This window comes from Aphelocoma coerulescens, chromosome 1 (genome assembly GCF_041296385.1).
Source record: "Aphelocoma coerulescens isolate FSJ_1873_10779 chromosome 1, UR_Acoe_1.0, whole genome shotgun sequence".
Taxonomy (NCBI): domain Eukaryota; kingdom Metazoa; phylum Chordata; class Aves; order Passeriformes; family Corvidae; genus Aphelocoma; species Aphelocoma coerulescens.
In genome coordinates, this window is record NC_091013.1 from 53,812,746 (window position 1) to 53,832,041 (window position 19,296).

Sequence of the window (19,296 nt, forward strand, 5' to 3'; positions counted from 1 at the left end):
GAATGATGTGAACACATAGCTATAGATGTTTTGGGTTGCCTGGCTGTAAACTGGCTCCATCTCAAGGCTGAAGAGCAGCACAGCCATGGTTTGATCAGGGACATTTACCACACAGATGGTTAGAGGTCATAAGATTCCCCCAGCCATATAACTTATTGTCTGCAGAAAATAATTATGAAGCTGGTCTTCTTCAATAAAAAGAATTTAAAATAATTAGAGATGAGAAGAAGAAAAGTGTCCGGTAACTCTCCCTCTCTACATTTCTATTGCTCAGTATTTCTATGGATTTTTAAGGACTCTCTTGTGCTTGTCCTCTTTAGGACAACAATTATCCATTCATAGATGGATAGAATAATAGAATAATAGAATAATAGAATAATAGAATCATAGAATCATAGAATCATAGAATCATAGAATCATAGAATAGCTTGGGTTGGAAGGAACCTTAAAGATCATCTGGTTCCAACCCACCTGCTGTAAGCAGGGACATTTTCACTAGACCACGTTTCTCAGAACCCCATCCTAGCTGGCCTTGAACACTTCCAGGGGTGGGAACCTCTGGGCAACCTGCTTGTGAGGTCACCACCCTCATCCTATAACAGGATGATGTTATTTTCACACTGCTTTTTGTCATTATCCTATTGCCTTCTGCCTCACCTGCTTGACTTTCAACATTTGGGAATTGCTTGCTCCTGTGGCTTTAGCAGATGTTTAAAAAGTGACCAGCACTGATGGGCCTCATCAAAACTGCAAAAATATTTTCCTGGGGGACCTTACCCACTAATTCCCTGAGAAGCCTGAAGTCTTCTCATGTCCAGAGTTGAAGTTTTGAGGTTTTGAGGAAACTAACACTAATGGGGTCCCTGAATCTTCTTCATAAGATTTTGGCTACAATGTACCACACCTGAAATATTTCTACACTAATGCAGGAAGCATGAGGAACAACAAGAAAGAGCTCAAGGCTTTGGCCTAGCCCCAGAGATTTGACATCATTGGTATGAATGAAACCTGTTGTGATGAGTCCTGTGACTGGAGTGCCCTGCTGGATCAAAGGCTTCCAGGTTGTGATGAGGCTCAGGGCCCCTTGACCAGTTCTTGAACTTGGGAACTCACCCTGTACAGCTTGATCTCTGACCTGATTCTTCAGTCACAGCCACCTGAGCTTCACCAACTGAGTTGTTAAACTCTTTGTTTTAAAGAGGAAACTAAATAAAATTTCCTTTCTGCTCCTCTAGGACAGAAAGAGAATTTTACCACTATTTATACTCATGAGGAAGTGAATGCAGTGCATAGTGGTCAACATTGTTTGTTTGAAAGCAGCAATGAGCTCAGAAAATGTGCAGGGAAAACACAGAGGTAAAATTGAGATGCTGTTGTGTTATTAGACCTCTGTGAAATAGCATGATGTAGAAAGGCCTGAACAGCCCTTGCTACCAATTTAGCAACATTTTTGTTCTGGAGCATGCAAAGACTATGATTATGCCTAGTCTGTGTACCACTGTCTCACTCTTAGCAGCTACTTAACAAACTTTTTAGCACTGAGATTGTGCAAAACCAATATTTTGCAGTCTTTTTTTTTTCCTACATATTTTCATAAAAACTGTGACATAATGGTAGTATACCCCTAGCTTAAATACTGGTGGCAAGAAAGCAGGATTTCCTTTAGGTATGTGAAATCTACTTTAATCATTTTCTTATATGAGAAAGTGAAACCTCCATATTTCCAATATTTTAAGTTCAGAATGCAAACAAATACTACTCTTTTGAATCTAATCTAGTGAAATAAACACTTTTAGTATTTGTTTATGGTAATATTTAAAAAAAAAATTAACAAATGGCAGTCACTTACTGAGTTGGTCTCCCTTAAGAATCCTCATTTTGGGTCGTAGTAATAAAGAAAGCTCTGGAATACATGAGATGCAAACATTCCCAAATTAAAACAAACAAAAAAAACCAAACCAAAAATAAAACAACAACAATCTCACAATATAAAATATAATATCCCTGAATATTTTTGTTATCTATCAGAAAAAAACTCATTAATTTTCCAATAAATTTTTTTTTATAAAAAATATGTAATAAATATACTAAAAAAAATCTACTAAAAAAGGTGGATAAGAATTTTTTAAAAAGTGAATTTTTGCATGTATAAAGTTCTGACAGCAGCTAAGACACATGCTCCTTTTCATCACCTTTTACATCCTTTTATTTTTCACCAGAATTCAAGACCTGATTTATTTGGGGATTGTTGCTTGTTTTGGTTTTATTTTTTCCTGACTGCTGAATGAGAAAGGAAGGGTTGAAATGTCTCTTATGTCTCTTTTTATGCCTGGTTTTGTTTTTCATGGGGTATTTTGGTTTGTAGGTTGGTTGTTCCTTTGGTTTTTTGGGGGTTTTTTTTGGTGCTTTTTTGTTGTTGTTGGGTTTTTTTGGGTTTTTTTTGGTTGGTGGTGGTTTGTTGTTTTGTTTCTTGGTTTGGTTTTTTTTTTTTAGCTGAAGAAAAGGTTCATTCAGGTTTAACTAGAACATTTTCTATTTGGTTGGTTGATTTGTTCTACAGTTTTTTTGCTTGTTTGTATTTGAGTTTTGTTTTTATGTATTTATTCTTACTCTTCTTGGACAGATGAAGTAGCAGCTGTATGAGGTAGACTTTTTTTTCCCCAATTTGACACCCAAATGTAAATACAGTGAGTTGGCATGTCTAACAAAGCTCTTAAAATATTTCCATCTCTTCTGATCAGCAAAAAAGTGCTAAGGGAACCAAGTAAGGAAATAATTTAATTCTTCACTGACATTTTTAAAGTTCACACAACTCAGGAGAGATTCCTAAGGATTGAAAAGCGTCAAAGAGAACTTCATTATATTCCTTTAAATGGTCATGAGGGAAAACAGTGAGTTTATAACTTGCTGGGAGAAAATACAGGAACTCTCATATGAAATGTCCAAAGTAAAGTAAACCCATGTAGCTTGATTAAGGATAGTGAACATGGGTTCAGACAGGAGAGGTCATGCTTAACTAACCTGCTGGAGTTCTTTGAAGATATTACTGCCACAACAGATAAGGAAAGTTCAGTAGATGGTAGTATATTTAGATTTTCAAAAGCACTTAACAAGGTTCCACATCACAGATTAATGACTAAAACTAAAGATTCATAAAATGAAAGGTAAAATGGAAGAGTAATATAAATGTTTCCCTTGATACAAACTGGTTTTCAGCTTGCAAGTAGCTTAGATTGGGGCAGACCAATAGGTCATTTTTCCATACTTCTGTTCATAGTTTCTGTTTGTGTGTTTGGTGCTGCAGTTGGGAACAAAATTTGAGGTGATGGTCTGACTGGAAAGAGAATAAATACATGAGAAAAAGTGAGAGACAGTTAATCCATAAATAAAAAAAATATTTAAATATATCAAATAATTTAATATAGGGTTCTTCTGGACAGGCAACTATAATACAGTTAGCAGTGGAAAAGGTACATAATTGTTTAATCAAAAATTTTTTTGGTGTCCCAGGAAATAATAATGAAAATGAAACATATTTTTTACTAGTTGCATACCTCAGATAAGAATAATTATAGATTCTTCTCAAATTGTTTTGCTTGAATAACAATTTGAGGTACAGGCTTGCTTCAGAAAGTTTGAGGGCCTCGATGAAACATGCTACCTGGTGAGTTAAAGACCAGCTTCTTTCTTATTTTGCATAGCTATTTAAATCAGTGTAGAGTAGTACTGCTAGCAACAACGTCTAACAAAATTTTACTTGCAAATTGTCCTAGAAAAGGCTGGGGAGAGTTTAACTAGATTTCAGATGTTTAATAGAGGAAAGAAAGAAAAGGAGAGGAAGAGAAACAAGGGGAAGGAAGGAAGGAAGGAAGGAAGGAAGGAAGGAAGGAAGGAAGGAAGGAAGGAAGGAAGGAAGGAAGGAAGGAAGGAAGGAAGGAAGGAAGGAAGGAAGGAAGGAAGGAAGGAAGGAAGGAAGGAAGGAAGGAATTCGGAAGAAAGGAAGGAAGGAATTCGGAAGGAATTCGGAAGGAAGGAAGGAATTCGGAAGGAAGGAAGGAAGGAAGGAAGGAAGGAAGGAATTCGGAAGGAAGGAAGGAAGGAATTCGGAAGGAATTCGGAAGGAATTCGGAAGGAAGGAATTCGGAAGGAAGGAAGGAAGGAATTCGGAAGGAATTCGGAAGGAATTCGGAAGGAAGGAAGGAATTCGGAAGGAATTCGGAAGGAATTCGGAAGGAAGGAAGGAATTCGGAAGGAAGGAATTCGGAAGGAAGGAATTCGGAAGGAAGGAATTCGGAAGGAAGGAAGGAAGGAAGGAAGGAAGGAAGGAAGGAAGGAAGGAAGGAAGGAAGGAAGGAAGGAAGGAAGGAAGGAATTTGGAAGGAAGGAAGGAAGGAAGGAAGGAAGGAAGGAAGGAAGGAAGGAAGGAAGGAAGGAAGGAAGGAAGGAAGGAAGGAAGGAAGGAAGGAAGGAAGGAAGGAAGGAAGGAATTCGGAAGGAAGGAAGGAAGGAATTCGGAAGGAAGGAAGGAATTCGGAAGGAAGGAAGGAAGGAATTCGGAAGGAATTCGGAAGGAATTCGGAAGGAAGGAAGGAATTCGGAAGGAAGGAAGGAAGGAAGGAAGGAAGGAAGGAAGGAAGGAAGGAAGGAAGGAAGGAAGGAAGGAAGGAAGGAAGGAAGGAAGGAAGGAAGGAATTCGGAAGGAAGGAAGGAAGGAAGGAAGGAAGGAAGGAAGGAAGGAATTCGGAAGGAATTCGGAAGGAAGGAAGGAAGGAAGGAATTCGGAAGGAAGGAAGGAAGGAAGGAAGGAAGGAAGGAATTCGGAAGGAAGGAATTCGGAAGGAAGGAAGGAAGGAAGGAAGGAAGGAAGGAAGGAAGGAAGGAAGGAAGGAAGGAAGGAAGGAAGGAAGGAAGGAAGGAAGGAAGGAAGGAAGGAAGGAAGGAAGGAAGGAAGGAAGGAAGGAAGGAAGGAAGGAAGGAAGGAAGGAAGGAACTCTACATATCTGAGAAAATCCTGAGCAAACTAATCCTCATTTATCTTGAAACTTTCTAGCAGATCTCGAACCACTGAGGGATAAACTGAATGCCATTTAAATGCTGCTGGTTGTCAAACGCAAAGTATCAATGAAACTTCTTGAATAAAAGGAGTATGGAGGCCCCACATCAACATAGCTAAGAAAGCAAGTCTATATAATTAGAAATGTGGGATAATTTTCTTTAGTAGTTTCTAAATTATTCCATTATGTACCTTACCAAACTGCAATTATGACTACATTTTTCTTATTTTTTGCTTTTCCTTCTTTCTTTTATAACTAATTGAGTAGTAACTCAGTTCATAAAAAATATTCCCTAAATACTCAAATTCATCTCCTATACCTAACTGCATATTGTTTGCAATCAAAGATGATATTAGAGTTGCAATAATCTGTTTCCTATTGTGGTGTTACAGAATATTATTACCTGAAAATATTTTTCAGTTTTGCAGTTCTGCCAGTAGGTGGTACTAGTAGTTTCTAAATTTGATAATAAATGTCTTCAACTTGACTATTACACTTTTCTGTCACAGCAAGTAATGTGTTTCTACTCTACTGAAAATAACTTATTTCTATTTGATGCACTTGCACTCCAGGGCAGATTTTAATTCAGTTATTATTTCTTTCAGTGGTGATGCCTGTAAAATAGCCTTTAAAATGCAGTTTAGAATTTGTGTGACAAAAAATTATGTCTATTAGTTAGATTTCAATTGAAAAGTAATATTAAAATCCTTTTTAAAAAAGTTTCCCCAGTTTTACAGCATTTGAATCTTCAAGACACAGCTCAGAATTCAGCTTTAAAATTTTTTAACAATATTTGCTGTCAAGATTCAGAGGTGAGTCATTCAAGTAGTCCCACTACTTCTTTTTAGTTCAATATAAAGGCTGCTAAGTCTTGAAAAATTATCTGTTGTTTTACTGTGTCAGTCTTTTAAGCATATGGGTGTAAAGTAAAATTCCTTTTTTTTCCCCTACCTAGGGGACTGTCAGACCCAAATAGCTGCAGAGATACAATAGTAATGCCTACAGAAAATATTCATGCAAGCCAAGGAAATTTCTATATAAGGCCAGAACACTTGAAGTGTGGCAATAGTAGCACTTCTAGCTTTGCTAGTGGATGACAGTAGATGCAAATAAAATGTTACTTATTGCAGGCTAGTTGCCCTTAATGAACTGAGATAAATAGCTCTGTGAAACAAAATAAATCAAACAGAACACGAAGTTTCTTCTGAGAAGTTATATGATTTAAAAAAATAATGAGGAGACATTGCTAATTTGGGTGGTATTGAAACCTATTTTCCCTTGGAAATGTCAAAGATTTAAAAAAAACCCCAAACCCCAGGAATTACATAATGTAATGACATACTACAGCAACCTTCAAAGGTTTGATTTGACTCACAGAATTGTCACCACCACGTCAATTGTTCTGTCCTTGTCATATTCATATAAACAATAATAATTAAAATGACAGAAAGTGATGTTATTAGCATGTACCCATAGTTGCGTGATCAGAATTCACTACAACAGTGGAAGATATTATGGATTCCTAAGTGGGAAGACAAAGACAAATTTATGTACTTCTTCTTTTACTGTATCTGTAATGTCTTCATCAGGAGATTTACTTCCAATGTCAGACAGCTTTTCTTAACAGTTGATATCAGTTCTTGCTTATATATTGATGCCTTTTTATTGATAAAATCAAAGATATTGTGTTCAAGCTGTCAGTTTCTACAGGTGTTTGACAATATCTGGAAAGGATATGTATTAAATTTTGTGTATTCTTTTAAATTTCACATAAAATAACTGATCTATGATGAGTTACTTGTTTGCAAACCACTGTTTGTCTGCAAATTAAGATTTTCTTTGTTATCTTTAATTTAATTTTCATCACTGATGATTATTGAAGGAAAAGAATGCCCAATTCTCTCAAGGAACCTCATGGGTCTTTATTCTCATCTGTTTGCCATTCACCTGTTGGCATTTGACAGAGGTAACTGCTGTGGTTTACATTCACATATGATAACCACTCTTTACTTCTCATTTTGTTCATGAATGGTTCATGGCTTGAGTTACAAATTTTGGAGGATCCTGAGGTATGAGTTACAAGGTTTCACTGATAAACAAGGTAATGAATGTAAGTGTTGAGATAAGCCTGGCTATGGCAGCCTTTCTTCTTGTCAAAATGAATATGCTGCAGAGTTACACAGTGCGTGGGGATTCTCATGCTTATACTAAAAATATATTTGGCTGTAGCAGATAGAAGAATGTTTTGTTATAATGTGCACGTGTATTTTTTTGCATTTGGTTTTCAAGATTCTTGATTGATTGTCATCAAGTAGTATAATAAGTAATAAGGCTGTTAGAGGCAGAATTCTTTAATATTTAATTTCAGAGAAGTAATTAACTCACTCAACCTGAAAGGGCAGTGTTTGTGGTGTGATGCTATAAGGATTTAAGTATGACAGTCACCTTTAAACAGGGAATTTGGTCTTTCTATGACAAGATTTGAAGTGGACAATGTGATATGGAAACGTGCAAAGTGGAACATCTGAAGGAACATGGAGCAAGATCCTTCCCCTACTTAAGTGCCTCTCAGGGGTATTCTGGGAGAAAGAATCAGTAGTCTGTGTGCTGCACAGACAGAAAAAGAAGAAGAATCTTGAATACTGTCAGGGCATTGAGGATACCACCAGTCCTGACTGACCCTGCCCAATGTCTTCAGGGTTTCCCATACCCTGTCCATGGTCCAGATCCCCATGTCAGCCTCCCAGAGCCCAGCCCAGCCTTGGCCTGTTCCCATCCCACATCCCCAGGGAGGTGCCTGATGCCTGGGGCTGTCCTGGAGTCCCCAGCTGCCCCGCTCCGGGATGGTGAGTGGGACAGGCCCTGGCTGCTGGACAGCACCCTGACAGACCCTAAGGAACTCCCCCCAGCTCCTGAACCCTAGAGAGACCCTGGTCCCTGCAGAACTCCAGGAAGCACTGAGAGACTACAACAGTCTCCAGCCTGGGACTTGAGCAGAACCATTCTGAAGTGAAACTTGATTTTTCAGCATATGATTTCACTCCTAGTTTTTAATATCCAGTAAAATATAATTTGTTTAAATTGTAATTTGTCATGGAAAGACTAACTTATTCTTTTCTTTCTTGGCTAAATTAAAACTGAATATGTCCATAATGTTTAGGGATTTTTGAGGCATTGAGGTTGATGTGATATCTGGATCCTATTTCCAAGTCTCATGCTATTCCAAAGTCATGCCAAAGTTGACTAAATGAATCACTGCTTAAAGATAGTTGTTAGCAACAGAAATTCAGGCAGCACGATTCATTTAACACATTGATCCATAATGACAATGCAGACTGAGTCATGCTGACTATTATATTACAGCAGAAAATTCAATTATCTGTTTGGTTCCTTGCTGTTTTCCCACCATAAATGAATATATCTGTGTCTATATCCACATATGTAAAAATGTATATAATATCTGTATGTCTGCATATATACATGTATTTTCATTTACACACATCTGTGCACTGACATAAAGTAGCCTAACATATGTATTGATATATAATAGTGTATACCTCTAGATTCTAACTATAACCTAAAGTGGTTTTGCTCCAAATATGCAGGAGATTGTCTCTATGTTTATACCTAGATGTATACATCTGCAAGCAGAAGAGTGACTAAAACAATTGTGCATGGACTGCTATCAATTTAGGAGGATACTCAGTACACCTGAACCTGCTGCAAAAGGGCTGCTATTCCAAGCAGCCTTCAGGGGGGCTTCTAGAATCACTAAATGTTGTCTGATTTAGAAGGGACCATAGTGTTGGTGTTATTTTTTTAAGATATGTTCTTTGGTTGAAAGCTAAAGACTTAATTTCTAAATTGATTTTAATATTTATTTCTTTTTAAAGTTTAGACAGTATACTAGAAAATCAGAACATGAGCAAATTTATGATAAATATGAAAGCCCTGAAAATCTAAAACTATCATTTTCTGGAGACTAGTCACACGTACATAAAAATAAACCTGCTATGTTGTAGAAAACTCTTGTCAGAATACACACAAATTAATTAAAGATATCAAGAATGTCATTGAGAATAAGGTCCCACCCTGAATAGTAAGATTCCTGTACAATTCTTTGCTTAATCTTTTAGGAATACTTACACTGGCTCTAAAGCCTAGATTTACTTAAAATGAAGAAATCCAGCCTTAGTATCTAAAAAGCCTTTTACATCATGAAAGGAGAAGGCATTTATACTTAAAATATTTTTAGTAGAGTTTATTTGTCATTTATACTTTCTATAGTTCTGGTCTATGAATTTGTTCTTTATGGATTGTTACTCTTAAAGTTTATGTTCACTTATTTTCTTTTATCACTCTTTTTTTTTCTTTCCCACCCTCTCTAAAATAAGAGCATCAATCTCTTACCTTGTTTTCCATTAATGTATTTCTTGTTTGTCCTTTTCACCCCAACACTAATATTGTTTCAATTGTTTCAGATTACATTTTAGAAAGATATAATATATATGTATTGAGAAAAAACAAGCTTAAAAAGATAGTCACACTGGTTCTCAGAAGGAAATGAGTGACGCTCCTCAAGAGCTGGTATTGGGACTGTTGCTGTTTAACATCTGTGCTGGTGACACGTACAGTGGGATTGAGTGCACCCTCAGCAAGTTTGCCAATGACACCAAGCTGTGTGGTGAACGTGTTGGAGGAAGGGGATGCCATCCAGAGGGACCTGGACAGACTTGAGAGGTGGGATGATGCATACCTCATCAAGTTCAAGAAGAGCAAGTGCAAGGGCACCAGGCAATCCCAAACACAAATACAGGCTGGGCAGAAAATGGATTGAAAGAGGCCTTGAGAAGGTCTTGGGAGTGGACCAGAAGCTTGACACGACCCAGCAGCCCTGAAAGCTGTGCTTGCCTGAAAAGGTGTGCTTGCAGCCCTGAAAGCCAACTGTGTCTTGGACTGATTGAAAAGATGCATGACCAGCAGGGTGAGGGAGAGGATTTTCTCCCTATAATCCACGCTGGTTGAGACCCCCTTTAAGAGTACTGCATTCAGCTCTAGAGCTTCCAACATAAGAAGGACATGGATCTCTTGAAGCGAGTCCAGAGGAAAACCATGAAGAAGATTGGAGGGCTGGAACACCTCCTCTATGAAGACAGCCTGAGAGAGTTGGGTTTTTTCAGCCTGGAGAAGGCTCTAGGGAGACCTTACAGCACCTTCCAGTACCCAAAGGAGGGCTACAATAAAGCTGGAGAGGGACTTTTTATAGGAACATGTAGTGATAGGACAGGGGGGAATGATTTTAAAATGAAATAGAGTCACTTTAGGTTGAATATAAGGAAGAAATTCATTACTGTGAGGATGGTGAAGCATTGGAACAGGTTGTATAGAAAAGTTGTGGATGCCCCATCCCTTGAAGTGTTCAAAGCCAGGTTGGATGGGTCTTTGAGTAGTGTGGTCAAGTTGAAGGTGTCCCTGTCCATGGCAGGGAGGTTGGAACTAGGTAATCTTTAAGGTCGCTTCTAATCCTAACCATTATATTATTATATTATTCTATGGCAAGAATATTAAGTTGAAATCTACATAACTAATTTTTTATTCCTCAGGAAGAAAATAGAGTAGTGCAGTCCAGCTTTGCAGTAATTGTTTACATGTAAGATTTACTTATGTAAGTAATATCCTTAGTTAAAAGATACCTGATTATGAAAAACTGCAGCCAGGATTTCATTGATAAATACAAGAAAAAAAGTTTTAAATTACATTTGGTTTGGTTTGCTCTTTTTTTCACTATCAACTCCAGTATTTTTTAATGTTTCTCAAAATATTATCTAGCTTCATGTACTTCTACTATCCTGTAAATAGTTTTCCTATGCTGTAATATCATATTGTAGAGTACATTTAAAGCCAGCAAAGTGTGTAAGCATCTACTCAAGTTTTAAGAATAGGAGAGGTCTATATAGTTTGGATTAGTGAACTCAAGAGGTCTGGTAACACGTTTAAATTCCAAACAGGAGCTTAACTGTTGTTACATATGGAATTCTTTCTGTAGTACATCTATTGAGGAGACCAAAATCTTTAGATAATTTCTGCATGGCATTTCTATATTATGTTTTAGTACATGCAAGTTTTTTTCCCTTTTTTTGGCTTATAGAATGTTTTTTTGCTAGTTATTTTAATTAAGAGGACAATCACTATCAGAAAATCTTAGTATAATCAAGAATTTCTTAATGGCACAGTTTTTCAATTTCTTACATAAATAAACTCTTCAAAATCTTGGACATAGAACTAAGATATGAAAAATGGTTTTATTTCAATTTAAAGTTTATTTAACTCATTAATAAATTCCTTTGTATTAACATTATTTTTTTACTATCTAACTATAAGCAGGCCATTAATATGTAATTGTGAATACCCATGAGTAAATACTCTACATTCACTGCTGGTTACAATTAAAAATATTTCCCTTTTGTATTGAATTTTGGTCAATGACTGAAAAATCCTTGCTAAAAATAAAAAAGATTTTGTGTTCTGTCTTCAAAAAAATTTGGAGAGGGCATGGCGAGCAGATCTGACGAACAGCACTGGCAGAGCTTAGGAATACGGTTACATTGAAATCATCAATATAAATATTTAAACAACATTAGAATCCCTTTACCATTCCTAAGAAGTCACCCAAGATCAATGGACTGAAAGTACAAAAAACACTCAGCAAAGTAAGAGCATGCTTTATTTTTGACCTGTACTATAGAAATTATATGAGGTAAACATGTTTCATAATCTTGGCTCTGGCAGCAGAGAGTCTATTGCTGTCAATGACTACTAACTTGAAGAGGACAGAAAGAAAATCTAATTATATAACATAAAGGATTGTTTGACTTTTGTTCTTTTTAAGGACAGAACTGCCAATTTGGGTGTTTTCATCTTAACAGTACTTAGATCCCAAAGACAAAATCCACTTTTAATTCAATACTTTTGTAAATAGCATGCTTAATGCTTCTCTGCTTGGCCAAGGCAAAATGGGGGGTTTAGGGGGTTGTTTTGGATTTCTGTTTTTGCTTTTTTTTTTTTTTTCCTGAGAAGAATCATGTCCAAATCCAGATATTTTGACATTTGTATTAACTGTTACATGTTTTTACTGAAATAATTAATTGGCATAGGCTTTACTAGAATACATATATGTAAGTACAGTTGTGATCTTAGTTGTCTCAGCAAGCAAGATTACAACTGTGGACTTCAGGAAAGCTAATTTTAGCCTCTTCTGGGAATCTTCTTGGAAGAATCCATGAGAACAGGCCCTGAAGGGAAGAGAGATCCAAGACAGCTAATCCCTTCCAACCTGTCTCATACTATGACTATTTTAGGACAACTTCTCTCTCTTTGCAGGATAAACAAACAGCGTCTTTCCATAGCTACCATAAACACGTGGACATTATTTAAAAGTCTGTAAGTGTAGTAATTCATGTGTAGTCAAAGTTATTGCTAAATTCAGGCAGTCACAGAGACAATTGTCTCAAAAACATGAGTGACAAATTTTGATGGCTTTGGTTGGGAAAGAATTATTTTTTTTCATAGCAGCTGGTATAGGCCTTATGGTTTAGATTTGTGCTGAAAATGGTGTTGACAGTTCAGGGATGTTTTAGCTATTGCTAAACAGGGCTTACACAGAATCAAGGTCTTTTCTGCCTCTCGTGCCACCCCATCAGTGAGGAATGCTGCAGGCACACAAGGAATTGGGAGGGGACAAATCCAGGACAGCTGACCATGACTGATCCAGGGGATACCAGACCATATGGTGTCATGTCAGCATATAAAAGATGGGGAAAGAAGGAAGGAGGGGACATTTGGAGTGATGGTGTTTGTCTCCCATCACCATGACACATGATGGAACCCTGCTTTCCTGGAGATGGCTATACAGCTGCCTGACCATGGGAAGCAGTGAATGAAGTCCTTGTTTTGCTTTGCTTCCATGCACAGCTTTTGCTTTAACTCTTAAACTGCCTTAATCCCACTTATACTCTTCTGATTCTTTTTCCTGTCCAATCAGGGCAGTGAGTGAGTGAGTGTCTGTGTGGGTTTTTTTTTTCCAACTGGAATTAAACCATGACAGAAATTAAGCATAAATCACATATAAATAAGAAATTAATGAGAACAGGTAGCCCAACTATTATACATAAGATGTTAAATTTCTTTATAGTATGCATGCTTGTGCTGTCTATGGTAAGGGGGGAAGAAGAAAAAGTAAAGAAACCAGCATTTTTCTTCCTGGGAGGTATTACAGAAGAACAAGTGAAGCATAAAGTATTCATGCTGTAGGAGCCACATACTGTGGCAAGGCACAGAGAATTCTTAATTGATTCAAGTAAGAAGCAGGCTAAAACAGTTAAAAAGCACAGCTTTTTCCATTTAGCTGATTTTTTTTCCTTCTTCAAGGCACCTGAATTTTGTTTAAGTACCTAACAAAAAAACTGCCAACACCTCATTTCACGCTGCATTTGTAAATGACTTCTTTAAGGCCAGAAATAAGTAGCTACTTGTTAGCAGAGATCTCATTTAGCTGTCAGTAAAAAGGTATCCTAAGAGCATCTAATAAAGTAATAATATTGAATACAGTACTTAGAGCTTCTGCATGTAAAATAAGATTGAATTGGGCACGATGTTTAGCAACCACTCAGTACCTATTCAGAAGTTTATGAATGGGTTTAGAAGAAAATTATCTAAGTACTCCATGAGCTAAAGAAAAAAGGCTACGCAATTCGTAGACTATTATGAAATTCTTAGATTATTATCAAATTCATAGACTATTATGAAATAATGGAGACTAAAGATTTTCTCATCAGTTATTTGTGTTTTGGCAGACTTCTTCATATTATTTATTAAAGACGTCATTAAACAGTTAAAATGTCTAATGTTAGTATTATAGGTAATTCAAAAACTGTTTCATTTGCATTATTTTAGTTATCACATATATCTCATTTATTTATTTATTTTCAATATTGTTTTAATGCATCAAAGTATTTTTTTGCAGCACAAAAAGATTTGAATGAGTTGATGTTACAACAAACAGAACAGGAATAGAGTTAAAAGTTTGTCATGGCACAAGAACATGATTTTACATCCAGTTCTGTCTACCTGTAGAGGTAAAGTGACGTCCAAGTTCTGACCTTGTGAAATAAAAATGTTCTTATTTAGTCCTGTTTTCAATACAGATGGATACTTGTCATATTTTTTCCTAATACTTTTTCTTGAGTATGTTATTCTTCTCTCTACCTTCTCCCCTTTCCTCTTTTGGGATGTGCAACAAAAGCATGGTTTCAGTTGCATTGCTCTTCAAAATTATTCTTATATCACATACTGCTTATTATTGAGATTTCACTTCTTGTTCCCAGTTGACTTATCATGGCCAGTCTCCATCATCAACCAGTCAAATTATAAAATATGAATCTATTAAACTTCTCTTTTTATTTATTTATTTCTCTTGTTAAACTTATGAGGAACTATGTCATTATCCTTCTTCAAATTTCAACCTAAAACCTTCTTTGTCTTGATGCTTATATAAACTTGTTAGCATTTAGATTTCTAATAAGCTAATGATATTGACTTTCATAATACCTCCTTTTACTGTTTATTCCCTTCCTCTGTTTCTATCTCTGACACAGTCACGGGTCAGAATGTTATCGATTTTTGTTTTATACTTATAAAGGATTTCACATAAGATGCCATGGGGTTTTCTCTTTTTTTGTTGGTTGGTTGGTTTTTTTTTTCTCTTTTTTTGTAGAATGGTATTTATTTCAAGGAATGCAAGTGTCGTGGTTTAACCTGAGCCATCAACAAAGCCCCACACAGCTACTCACTCACTCCCTCACTAGTGGGTTTGGGGAAAGAATCAGAAGGGCAAATTGAGAAAATTCGTGGTTTGAGATAAAGACAGTTTAATAGGGAAAGCAAAAACTGTGCACACAAGCAAAGAAAAACAAGGAATTAATTAACATTCCCATGGGGAGGCTGGTGGTCAGCCATCTCCAGGAGAGCAGCACACCTAATGGTTATTAGGGAAGACAAACACCATCACTCCAAATGTCCTCTCTTTCATCCTTCTTTCCCCCACTTTATTTACTGAGCATGACATCATATGGTCTGGAATGTCCCTTTGATCAGTTTGGGTCATCTGTCCTGGCTGTGTCTCCTCCCAACATCCTATGCAAACCCAACTTCCTCACCAGCATGGCAGTACAAAAAGCAGGCTCTTTGTGACCCCTACTCAGCAATAGCAGAAACATCTCTGTATCATCAACTCTGTGTTCAGCACAAATCCAAAACACAGCCCTGTGGCAGCCATTGTGAAGAAATCTACCCCAGCCAAAACCAGCACAGCAAGTCTAGTCCGTAATGCGTTTTCATACTTTCCATTTCTTCACTACCCTGCTAAATTGTTATAATTTGAAGATAATTCATTAGCAATAAAAGTTTATCCACATAGCAAGTCTGTATTGCCAAGAAAAACTCTTTGAAAAATAAGATTTTTCATCTAGAAAAGTGTTGCTTTATGTGCAATATGTGTCAATAACTCATTTTACATAAGAAAAAAGAAAACTAAAAAAAAATATGTACTCTAAGCAAAATGCCACTTATATGGTTTTCATTATCATGTGACCCTCTCAACTGAAAGCTGAGCTGAAATATTAAACATATTAATAAGCTGCTTGGAAAAATGTTGATATGAATGTTTTCACAATATTCTGAGGCCCTTATCTTTCATAATTGTAGGAATATCTTTGAACTTCTGTACCATTTTATCATCTCTTTTCCCAGAAATGTTTGAAGCTGAAAAAGCTCCAAACAAATCTTTTGTGTAGTTACAGCATGTAAGTATGGGTCTATATTTCTTTAAAGTTAAGATATGAGATGCCTCATGTTCTTTCTAAGCCTTCTCCTTTTTGTTCTTCTTTGACCGTATTTACACAGCAAAAGTCCAGGGGACATGGGAGGAGACAGTGGATCTCATCTGATTCTGTTATCAGACATAAATCCTTGTACAGAGAAAAACATAAGAAATCCTGAAAAATAGGAAAGGAGGAAGAAAAATGCCTAGATTTTGAATGGGTAGGTGAACCTTCAAGTTGTTTGGCAGACCACAATACCTCTTGGAACATTAGCTGAGTTTCCTTGTTCAATCTAACGTGTGAATTAAACAGAGAACCTCAGAATCAGAGAACAGGTCGGGTTGGAATGGACCTTGAAAGATGATCTGGTCCAAATTTTTGTAAGAAAGGAATCTTAGTTGAGATCATCTATCACCCTGCCCAATGATAGCTCAAAAATCTACAGTGATGGGGACTCTACCACATCCCTAGGGAGTTTTTTTCCAGTGAATGGTTGCTGTCACTGAAAAAATTTTGTCTTATTTAAGGATAAAACCTCTCCTAGTGCTATTTGTACCAGTTACCCCTTGTAGTCTCTGTGACTCTTTGTGAAGATGAGAGCCTCCATTGTCTTTGTAGCCACCTTTTAAGTACTGGAATACCATGATGAGGTCCTCCCTGAACACTCTCTTCACCACAAGAAAAGACCTAACTCCTTCAGGCTTTACCCATAGGGCAGCATCTCTAGCCTTTTGATTGTCTTGGTGGAAACATGTCAAACTATTCACCCTAATAAACTATGCACACCAATATACTTTCTGATCTCCATAGGATTCTTATTTAACCACCAAAATAAAAGAGAAAAATATCACCCCAGGGTCAATTCAAAGGCTACAATTCTCATATCCTAAATTGACTTTTGAAACTGCTGCTTTCTTGCTATATGCATGTACAAGGGAGATTCAGTCCAAATTACCGTGATCCCCTAGATCCTCTCTCGCTCTTTCCATGTTCTTCTATTAAATGCCTGTTAGTGCTTTAATACCAAAGACCCATCATAAAACTAATCTATGATGCAGATGTGTCAGAAATTTTTGCCTGAGGAGAGAGGAAGGAACAGGAAATTCATTAACAAGCAGAATAAGTAAAGAAAAAATTAAAAACTGTGAACAATGGTGCTGCCAAAGCAGTCCTTGTAGCTAGAGATTTCTAGCAATGAAAAAATACAAGAGATTTAAGAGAAGATAATTCCTTTTTTTTGTAAAGGCAGCAAAAGTTGCTGAACAGAAAGTTGCTTTATAGATATTTCTAGACATAGATACATAACTATTTATATATGTGTGCAAGAATATACATGTATACATATATATATATACAGAGAAAGGAGCTACAAGATTATATTAAAGAGAATTTGGAAAGATTACACTCGAAGAGGTAAATCAATTTCATATATGCATTTTTTTTATAATAAAGAGAAAAATGACTGAAACATTAGAACAACTAAAGCTCTTAATCTGAGCAGACAATTTTGGAGAGTAAGTGGAATTCATGGCCCAAGTTACCTCAGCACAACTATCCTGGCTGTCAAAATATTGATTGTCTAGTCTAAACGAGCTGCCTTGGATATCCTTCTAGTAAATGGAGACACATATTTTAAGACAAATGGCACAACTCACATTTTAGAAATATATATGAATGCCATCCCCACTTCAAAATTTTTTACCAGAACATTAGGATTTTAAAAACATTGTTCAAGTCCAAGCTATTAGCTATGTCACATAATAGCAAATACTAAACCTGTTAACTGTAGCCCAATTCAGAACGCAATTCAAATATTTAATACTACAAAAGAGTAGAAAGTTTAAAAAATTTATAGGATATTGCACTAAATTCCATTTAAATTGTTATCAGTTGAAAGCCTGATCAACACCAAGTCTAGAACCAGAAAAAATAGACTATGATAACAATCAAAGTGGAACGATTTGTGAGTTCTGAAGAACAAAATTATATAAAAATATGAGCAGACACTCTGGAGCTTAAAATACTTTGCAGATGATTAATACAGTTAGTTTTTTTTAATACAATACTATTATCTATGCGTAATGGTGAAATGTTGTTGCAAAAGGCAGGAGTCTTTCATGAAGTTATTCCTACCTATGCACTGTTTATGGCTCTGAACAGATGCAGAAATTAAGGGACAAATATGGCTTCCAGCCATAAAAGGATACAGAAAGATATAATGGAAAGTAATCCTCTAAATATTTTAGCAAAAAAGCAATGGAAGTTCCAAAGGACAAGACAGCAGTCAGCAAAAGACTGAAACTGAGTTATTTGAACCACGTGGAATAGACAAACTTCTTATTGCAAAGTAAGAAAGCTTAACTGGTGTTGTCAGCAGTTCTGCTGTTATGATTATGAAGCTGTGGGACCTAGTTGAATACATTATAATTTTCTTAATTTTCTGAGTCTTTTGCATCTGTATTCTAGTTTTCTTCCTGCCAGAGTACCAAGGCAAGGATGGACTGTAGACAATTAAGCTTTTCCTTGACCAGTAAAAAGGAAATATATGTTGTACGGGGGACCTGAAAGGTACTCAAGTCTTAAAATTTTGTTTGATTTTCCAGAAGTTGATTAGCCTCTACGGACAATAAAACTTGTCACTGATACTTTTCATCTGTTCTTTTCTTAGGGTTTTCTTTAACAGACAAATAATTTATGAAAACTTGAATAGTTTTTCTAACTTTCAACCAAAAATTCAAATCAATATCCTAACTCAAATTAAGCTATTTCTATACTCCAAAGATACTAAGCCTCATTATTAAGCACCTTCCCCTGATGTGAGGCACCTAACTTCATTCTAATAACAAGCTGTGGATACCACAAATACTGAGGAATTCAGTGAATCAGTTGTACATAATCGCAGTAAAATGCAGAAATTGATAATGGTTTATTCCAGTTATGTTACAGGGAAATTCTGCTTAACCCCATATGAGAAAAAAAATCTATTTTTTTATTAAAATTTGTAGGAGTACCCCATAAGAAAATACTCACATGGATTGAATGATTAGTTTTATATTAACACTTACTATATTTAAAAAAGAAAGAGATAGAAATGAGGCCATAAAACACATCCTGGTGAGTACAGTAACAAAAATGTCCTGCAAATAAATTGGGGCACAGCAGGAAGGACTCTGTGCATAAGCAGCAGGCTCCTAAAATTGATCATCTGTCTTGCTGAAAGTTAATGGAGCTCTCTCAATATAGAAACAATATAGTCAATCATGCTTCGTAGCATAATTAACTACTGACTAAAGTTGGAATGAGTTGAAAATATTTCATGGGTATGGCAGAAAGACTAGCAGAGTTGATGATCTTCCTGGTTCTGC